We start from the raw sequence: 9,781 nt of genomic DNA, 5'->3' as shown, positions 1-9,781 counted from the left end.
ATCTCCCCCCGCCCGCCGCCATCTTCCCGGGTCACCACAGGCCGCCATCTTCCTTCGGGCCTCAGGGAGCCTGAGGCAGCCAATACGTTATGCAAATCTGCCATCTGCTGGTAAATACGGGGGAAAGGGATGCTTTATAAAGCTGTGCTGCCTTAGCAAATTCCAAAAGGGTAGTAAATACGGGCTTTTTTTTGTTTGTTTTTTAACTTTTGCATGTAGCACACCACAACTTCTCCTACACGCAGCACATTTCTTACAAATCCCTGGGATTTGGCATTTTTGGCAAAAGAAGTAGGCCACAGCTGCTGGGTTCCCTTTGGGAGCACGGAACCCCATGGTTTCTCGACTCCCTGCTCAGAATCTCTGCCAGGGGCTGTCATTGGGAAAAATCATGTATCAGCGGGGTCTACAGCGTGGGGCAGGCACAGCAGAGGCCCCAGACGGCCGGGCCCAAGGACCTGGGCATGGCCAGTGGGAAGGTTAAAATCCCTGGGATCCCCACAGGGATCAGGATCTCATAGCCCTGGTGCTGCCTGGAGGCCTCTGCACCCCCAAGGACCGCCCAAGTGCTGGGCCTTCCACCCTCCACATTTTCATTTCCTCTGGCTGCCACCATGCTGTCAGCATGAGAAACATGAAGGCCAAGAGCAAGCCCTGGGAGTCGGGGCAAGATCCCGCTCCTTGATCACAAGGCAGCTTGTTAAAACTGAAATCATTTTCAAGTCCAGCAAAACAAACTGTTTGAAAAATGCTGGCTGACTGGTACTCTCTCTCTTCTTTGCAGGAAGTTGCAAAATTGAGATTCTAGCTCCTCAGCTTAATGGAAGCCTTTTCCACAAGCCATTCTCATTTTTAACCTGAAGAAATGCTGTAACTCTGAGAAGGAAAGAAACTGTACTGATCACATCTCAGCCTTTTTGCTGGAGCTCCCCTCTGCAGACCTTTAGCTCCAGGTATGCTGGTTGTTGGTGATGCTGACATTTCTCCATTAAAAGCAAAACTGACTTCATCAGTAATAAATACAGTCTTAATGTTATTTCATGTAATTGCATATTAATTTGTATGAACTAAATCCAATAGCTGAACAAAGAAACATCACCTATGATTATAGATGACTTTAAATTAAATGTTTGATGACAAACAGTGGATTTTAGTTTGTAACCAGCAGATGGCCGTTACAGATTGGTACAACTACCATTTACTTCTGGTAACGGAGTTGTAACTCCAAGTTCTGGTTCTCATATCAGATGTAGCTTCCATTGTTTACAGCTGAGTATTTTAGCTATCATTCTGTCAGCAAAAAATGCTGCCAAGGAAAGCAAGAAACCAGTCCTGGAAACCAGTTGATTGCTGCATGACTGGTAAATTCTTGACAGGTGTATCTAGATTTTCAAATGTGGTCCTTAGTCATTCCCTGGAAAGTCTGACTGGTGCTAAGTAATTAGTTCAATGTCTTACATGTTTTTGAATATTTTTCTTTGCTGTTATTTGTCCTGTAAGAAGTAAGGAAATAAGAAGCTTTGAACCAGTTTGCAAGAAACAAATTTGCCAGGAGCTTTCTGCAGCATTTTGGAAATCAGTCTGATTTGTTTGGCTTTGTTTTGTTTAGACAAATAATTTGCTTTCTTCATTCTGTAATATCTAATTGTTGGTGTTGACACATCTCCTAATTTTGTTGGCACGTGATATTTCCTTCAAGCCAGCATTGTAACTGAAAGACAAAAAGGCTATGTAATGTGCATTTCCTTCCCAGTCATTTAATTCAACATGCTACCACATCTCTAAGAAGCTCAGTGTTCTTAAGAATCTATGGATGTTCTATGAATGGGTAACATTTTCATCACAAGTACTTTAAGGTGTTCCTACTGCCAATCTCATAGGCATCACATTGATTAAAGAAGCAGTGAATTATACAAATCGCATTTTTGATGCACTACAAAGCCGATGTGTGTAATTGATTAGATTTTTCTCATGATAGTTCACAAGAGCTGCATTTAATGGAAAGAACTGCATTTGTATTTGTATTTGTGTTTGTGATAGGATGGTATTGTTTCTCCTGTTTTAATGGGTCTGTGGAATCCTGAGATGTTTGGTGTCACCAAAATATGTTCCTTATTCTTACTCTTGCTTCTTCAATATTTTGTATTTGACAGTTCCTACAGAAGATGGTGTTTATTTCTTAGTGGTGTGTTTTGGTGTAAAAAAATGCAATGCATCTGCTTCTGTATCCACTTCTACACATGCCCAATAGAATTGCGTAAAATTTACTTCATGACTCCACGTTTCCATTTTTTAATGAAATAATTTTTATCTGACAGTCTGCAATGTCTTAGTTGGTAGTTGCTCTTACTACCTGCCATGTATAAATTTTAATTTCTTCCACTCTCGCCAATGAGTAAATCAAAGCATCAAGGGACTAGGTAAGGTATTCAAATTTTAAATGTATCAGTGAAAGCTGAAAGTGTGCTGTTGATTCAGAATACCACATACCTTTTGTATGTGGTTCCCCATTGTGTCTATTTCAGTTACTATCGAAAAATAAAATGGCAAGACGGGAAGTGAAGCTTTAATAGAAAACCAGGGAGTGCCAAGAAAGCCAGTGGACTTCTCTTGATTAGACCAAAAGACTAAACTTCCAAGTCTTCTGGTTTTCAAGTGCTCAGGTTATGCAGAATTCCAGTCTGTTTCAGCACAAGCAAGTGGCTTGCTCGCCAAGGACTGAACTATGGCAGTCAACACGTATCCTTAGCCTGCACTGTGAACATTTCTAGCAAGTCAGTGAACATTTCCGTGCCTTAATTTACCATCTTTTAGCACAGACCCTAAAAAAGGGCAAATTTTATTAAGCATTGTCCTTTAACACATGTTAGACTATTTCGAATCATATCACAGAACCAGTTTTCAGGAAGATGTTCTCAAAATGTTACCTCATGTATAGACATGCAAAACATTAATAAATGTCTTAGAATGGACACAGATATCATCCAGGTACTACAGTGGCTGAGCAGTGGTTAGCAGGTACAGTTTAATGTAGTGATATTGCCTTATAAAGTGGAAAGTATCCTCTTTGAAGGACAAACTCTTATCTTGTGCACTGCTAAGTCAACTGCATACTCTACAGAGTTATGATCTGGAGCCACCTGATTTAAAATAGAAGGGATTATCAAAGCAGTCACACCAACCAAGAATGTGAAAGGCAGGATCAGTTGCCCTTATTGTCAGTTGCCGATATTGTCAGTTGTTTATGAAGGAACTTCTACTTTCTTCCAAAATAGATAACTGCGGCCCTGCTATTTTGTATCTTTAAAGGAGAAAGTGACGCTAGAGCCATTATTAGAAGGCCGAAAAAGCTTACAGGTAAAGCCCTGTAAAATGCAAGGAAGAGAGTTTTTTCTTAATTCAGCACTGCTCACAATGTATCATTTCTTCTTAAAAAGAAAGAACCAGAACTGATAGGAAATTACTAAGATAACACAACATCCTGAGGAAAGTAGGTTTACGAATGGGGCTCTTGGAAAATGTCTAGGGCTGCAGCTTGACTCCTTGTGGGGAAAAAAGGGGTGTTTCCCAGGCACTAAAAATTGGCTTCTAAGGATTGCAAATAGATGAGAACAAACACTTGGTACCTATGTTAATCATAGCCTAGTTGGAACCAGGAACACCTAAATTAAAAACAATATTAGGATACTAGAAGTTGAAAATTGTGTCCAGAATCTCTGGCATCTGAGCTCATTTTTAGGAAAGATGCCAAGAGGTTATACTGGATACTGAATTTTATTTAATGTCAGTGGGCAACCACTGTCTATAAACACACATACACACACCTGCAAGGTTTCCTATTTATTCTTGCTCTTGCTCTATAACATTACTAATTCATAATGTATTGTTACAAATAGTTGCTGGAGAGCCAATCAAGAGTCAAATACATAGCCATTTTTTAAAATTCATGAGGATTTCTTATCTGAACATTTTCCTGCAGGACTTATGTTGAACAGTAAAGTTTTCATATGAATTTTAAAAATGTCAGCGTGCAAACACGTTATAGTTATATACCATATCTCACCTTAGTTTGGAACTGAGAAGCCAGTACAGCTCATCAGCAATCAACCTTTCACCTTTGTAAAGCATTTTTTCTAATCTCTAGGTTATTATATAACGTTACTTGCAGTCTTCGTTCAAAAGTAGGAAAGATGAAGATGAGCAAAGTTCAACAAATTACACTAGCACAGAGCAGGTCTACGGCAGAGCTGGAACTGTTGCTCATGTCTGCTGGCCCATGTTATATTAGCACAATGCCATCTATGTTTTTGAGCTAGACAAAGTCAAGGAAGTAGCCCACCAGACCATTCAAAATCTGTTCATATAAGGATATAAATCTCCTTTAGGTTTTTGCTGACATCCCTAGAGCATTTTAGTTTCAATCACCTGAGTCAGTGGTAACAGCTTGTGGACTGATGTGCCATTCCCCACCTCTATTTCTTTCCTCTAAGGAGTTTTGGTCTGTCCACCATTAAAGACTTCCCTTAGTTATAAACTGTGACAGACCCCTCAACTGAGACTAGGATATGAAATTTTTAAGACTCGAGCTTTTGAAATGGCAGCTTTAGGGATTGAAATACCTGGATCGTTTAGTTAGAAAGAAGTCAAGTGTGTATACATGGATAAAAAAATAGCTTGCTTTGCAAGAGGTTGAGTAGGTCTTCTATTAGTGGTAAATCAGGATCCATTAATTATGAGGCATTTAAAAGTCCTATTTTAAGCAACCTTTATGTTAAATGTCTGCATGAGTGCTGTAAACTGCCTCCTTGGCATTGTCTCAGGAAGGATTCAGTAAAACTGTACTGCTGTCACTCAGCTGTGCTTACAGAGAGGTGGAACATGCCATAACACAGTTTCAATTGCAGCCAAATTATTAACCCCTCCAAGTACTGTTGTTTTCTGTAATTAAATGTGATGAGCCTGGGTTTGTTTTTCCTCTCTGGGACAAAGGGTTTTGTCTGTTTTCACTCTGAGGCCCTAGGAGCTTCAAAGCAGATAATATAGGGTCACCACGTTTTTGCTGACATCCCTAGAGCATTTTAGTTTCAATCACCTGAGTCAGTGGTAACAGCTTGTGGACTGATGTGCCATTCCCCACCTCTATTTCTTTCCTCTAAGGAGTTTTGGTCTGTCCACCATTAAAGACTTCCCTTAGTTATAAACTGTGACAGACCCCTCAACTGAGACTAGGATATGAAATTTTTAAGACTCGAGCTTTTGAAATGGCAGCTTTAGGGATTGAAATACCTGGATCGTTTAGTTAGAAAGAAGTCAAGTGTGTATACATGGATAAAAAAATAGCTTGCTTTGCAAGAGGTTGAGTAGGTCTTCTATTAGTGGTAAATCAGGATCCGTTAATTATGAGGCATTTAAAAGTCCTATTTTAAGCAACCATTGTAAGTAAGTTTATGTTAAATGTCTGCATGAGTGCTGTAAACTGCCTCCTTGGCATTGTCTCAGGAAGGATTCAGTAAAACTGTACTGCTGTCACTCAGCTGTGCTTACAGAGAGGTGGAACATGCCATAACACAGTTTCAATTGCAGCCAAATTATTAACCCCTCCAAGTACTGTTGTTTTCTGTAATTAAATGTGATGAGCCTGGGTTTGTTTTTCCTCTCTGGGACAAAGGGTTTTGTCTGTTTTCACTCTGAGGCCCTAGGAGCTTCAAAGCAGATAATATAGGGTCACCACCTTCCTGCCTCTTCTAGTTACTGACAATGCCTTCAGTTTTTTAGGTACCCCAGCACTTCCTAGGTCCTCTGTAAATTCACTTTCCATTGAAGAGAAAGTCAGACAAATATGTCCCTTCCACTAGTCCCCATCTCCTAGAACTCATTTTCCTCTTTTCTGCAGAAAATAGCTCTTAGACTAAGTGCTGCTGACGATCTTTTAAGCAGGTTAAAAATATATCTACCTCTATCTATCTATCTATCCACCCCTTAGCTTTAAATGAAACAGTTAAAAAACAAGATGTAAGTGAAATTTGTGAGACCTAAGCTGAAAACTGAGGTCTTTTACAAACAGATGACATCATCCAAAGAAAAGACAGTTAAGCTAGAGAGAAAAATACTGGCAAATGAATTTTACAAGTATTTTTTTACCAAATTTTAAATGAAGGTTAAAAAAATGCTGAGAAGAACATTGAGTTAATCCTGGCAATTGAGATAGATTATATTTTCCCCATAATTTAGCAGAGTAATAAAGTCCAACTGCTAATAAAAAAAGAAGTTAGAAAGTCCTGGAATAATTATAGTTGCACAATGATGCATTCTGGGATAGCTTTGACAATACTGATTAGCTCACGGAGTGGGAAACCATTCTGAAGGAAATTGCTTGAAATATTTTTTGGTGTGCTGAATGCCTAATGCAGTCTAGAGAGGGAGAAATTCAGGTTACAGTTCTGCAGGCAACAGTAACTCAAGGCTTATGAAGTCAGCAGAAAGATACGAAAACTTAGTTAGAAGTTTCTCCATTCTGATTTATCTGCATCTTAAATATCTACCGCTGTAATACAGATTTGTTCCTTATATCTATTTCCTTTCATTCACCACTGTGACAAAGCCAGAATAAAAAACTTGTTTCTAAAGAATTCACCTTCTCGGTGTTGTTTGTTTGTATGGCTCTAACCATCAGTACTGTTACCTCTAACAAGTGAGACACGATTCACCACTGAGGCAGAACTGAAATTCTCCAGTAACAGTAAATGAATGTCCCATATACAGAATTATGTTTGTGATTTCTGCTGTCCTAGGACTAAAGGAGTTAAATGAATGTATTCTTGAACTAAGTAAAAGTAAGTGTTAATAGAAGAGCAACATCTTGGCTAATGAAAACATCACACACACACAAAAAAAGAATATGTTAAGATTTACCCTGTCTAAATCCAAGTTAGTGGGTTTTCAAAAAATTATTACAGAAAATTGATGAAGATATATTTGTAAAAATGTTGCATTACCAGAGTTCCCCACTGTGACACATTAATCATGCATGGTCATTATAATCTTTAGTCACAGTTTTGATTTTTCTTCACAGATCAGATAGAAACTTACATTGCCCTTTTGCTGTTGTGTCTAAATGTCCCTGGTGTGAATTTGGATCTTTTGCTTCCATTCTAAAACCAAATCCCTTAGTAAGAATACTAGACACAGGCAGAGCCAGGAATTTATGAACACAGGTGAAAAATCTATATTAAGTATGTGACTAGAATTTCTTTTACCCACAAGAAATCGTAATTTTCATGGCATTGCTTAAAACACATTAAATAACAAGCTGCTTGCTTGGATTCTGGCAGTTCACCCTGAGAGCTGAGACTTCTGTTGTATCAACAAGTGTCTTTTTCACTATTTCTTGTAGATCTCAGACAAGCCAATTCTTTTAGCACACCCTAAAGAAAAATGGAGACTCTGCATTCACTACAGAAGGCAGCAGTAGTAAATATCGATGACAGTTCTCATGTGAGACAGAGAAGATGTCCTCAATGGCATCACAAGGTAAGTCCAGACGTGCTTAGCTCTTGTCATTGTTCATTTCATACATCTAATGAAGAGTAAATACATATCTCACAATTCTGAATAGCACTTCCCCGTTCCTCCCTAGCAACTGAAACTCATTCTTCCTTTAAGGTCCTTTTGTCCCTTTCAACTAAATCAGACCAAACTGGTATCGACACCTTTTGTCAGGGAGGGGCAGTAAACCCTGCACCTCTACCTACTTCCTTGCTTGCCTGCCAAGTGTCATTCTGCATGAATTATCATTGCCACCTCCCAGTACTTATGAAATCACAGAGCCACCTTGTGGTTTCTGCTGTGCCAGTGGCCAGCATTCAGCAAATCTGTTGCCTCTCAGCTAGTTTCATCTAGCAATCAGGGTTTCCAGTCAGGAAAAAGGGGACAGCATAACAGAGCAGTTGGAGTATGTCTGCATCCCATCAAGGTCACTTTCAACCCAGAAATCCAGTGAAACACATCTGTTCGACACAGAGGTACAAGCACTTCCTCACTGTGTGATGCCAGGCACATGTAAACCTTTGTCCTCACAGCTCTGGTCTTTGATCCTGCCTGCTACTCTTTACTTTGCTTGCTGTCCTGGATACTCCTTCCTCTGCTCCTTTAACCACAAACATTTTGGCTATTTAAATTTTTTTAGAATGCATACAGCCTGTAGGAGTCCACACAGTCCTATTGGTCATACAAGTCCAGGCAACTCTAAAATAAATTTTCTTTCCCTCTTTCTTCTTCCCAAGCTTTAACATTTATACCCCAAAATTTTTACTTGGGCAGACTTACCAAAGCTGGTTAACCCAGGTTTCTGTGCCCAGTTACAATATGTACATTGCAATATTCCATATATTGTGTGAGTACATATATGATTCTTTTACATATCATGATTTATTTTTTAAACAAAAATGCTTCCCAAGCACACAAGAATGGAGTGAGAAGTATTGTTTCTTGAGAAGGTCAGAGTGTGGCCCACCAGCTGCATACTGTGAACACAGAGTAATGCAGTGAAATGGTGCTGCTAATGACAGGTCATGTTCATTCCATGGTTGGAAGTGAAAGTGATCTCAGACTGCTTTTAAGAGATAAGAGAATCCTCTTTGTGGGACCAGAAAGATCAGATTTTAAATATATCCTAGTCATAATACACAGAGATGTAGCTATTTCACAAAAGCTCACTAACTCAGTTAGGTTTGTGGGGGTTTTTTGAAGCAGAACAAGGTACAAGTTGGTTTAAGAACCAAACTTATGCACTGGGTATTTATTGAACCACTGGTACATCAGAGGGAACAAAAATAACCACTGAGTTATTTAAGAGAATGATCCACTTGTGTTTAACCAAAGCCACACAAGTAATCTTCTCTTCAGCTTTATGCTAGCCAGAGCTCCCCAATGGAATTTCAATTTATATCTGTTACATAATCAGAGCACACTTTCAAGGGAGAATTTGACCCTGAGAGAGGCAGGAGAACTGGAGAGACTTGCTAATAGTCATGTGGTAAAAATAGTCTTTTCATAAGCCCTGCATGAAGCACGGAGAATGCCTTGAAACATGCCCTAGCTACAATCAGAAATAGCCGAGCCAGAGATGAAAAGCATCCTTCTGCTCAAATGTAAAGGGGAAAAGAAAAACCCTAAGATATTCTATAATAGTCCTCATGAGTCACTCCAATGTGCTAATGAGTTTGTCACAAGCCACCATTTAAAATGGCATCCCTTTCTCACTAGCACAGGAACACACCTGGACATTCAGGTTCTCATGTACCCCTTCTCTCCTTAAATGTGGAATATACTAACATCAGTCTCATTCAGGGTCTGTAGAAATCCGTCCTCACAGCCCAGATGTTTATTCACAAAAAGAAAAATGAATAAGCCTCATGATCCCTGGGAAGCAGCACTTTCTCCAGGAGTTGGGAGAAGAGCAATTTCTTTCCTAGTTTTGTTTTTACACTTTCTGCAGGTAGCCTGGCTCTTTAATCCCCTGTTGTCTGACAATGGTAGGAGATTTGTCATACTTCATGCTTGGAGGGCTAAGGATTTTGTGTATCTTTCTTCCAAATGAATTACTTGCACCTCTAAACGTTCCCATCAATTATGGAGCTGCTTATCCAGCTTCCATGGGATACAAAGAAGGCACTAATAAGGTGGGTTTTTTCTTCCCTCTGAAGTACAGAGAACAAAATATATGCAAGTTAGAAGTCATCTCCTATTAATGGGATAAGCACCTGGGGCATGAGGAGAGGAC

The sequence above is a fragment of the Pygoscelis adeliae genome, unplaced genomic scaffold, assembly GCF_000699105.1.
Source record: "Pygoscelis adeliae isolate BGI_AS28 unplaced genomic scaffold, ASM69910v1 Scaffold127, whole genome shotgun sequence".
Classification (NCBI taxonomy): domain Eukaryota; kingdom Metazoa; phylum Chordata; class Aves; order Sphenisciformes; family Spheniscidae; genus Pygoscelis; species Pygoscelis adeliae.
Note: the sequence above shows the minus strand (reverse complement) of the source record.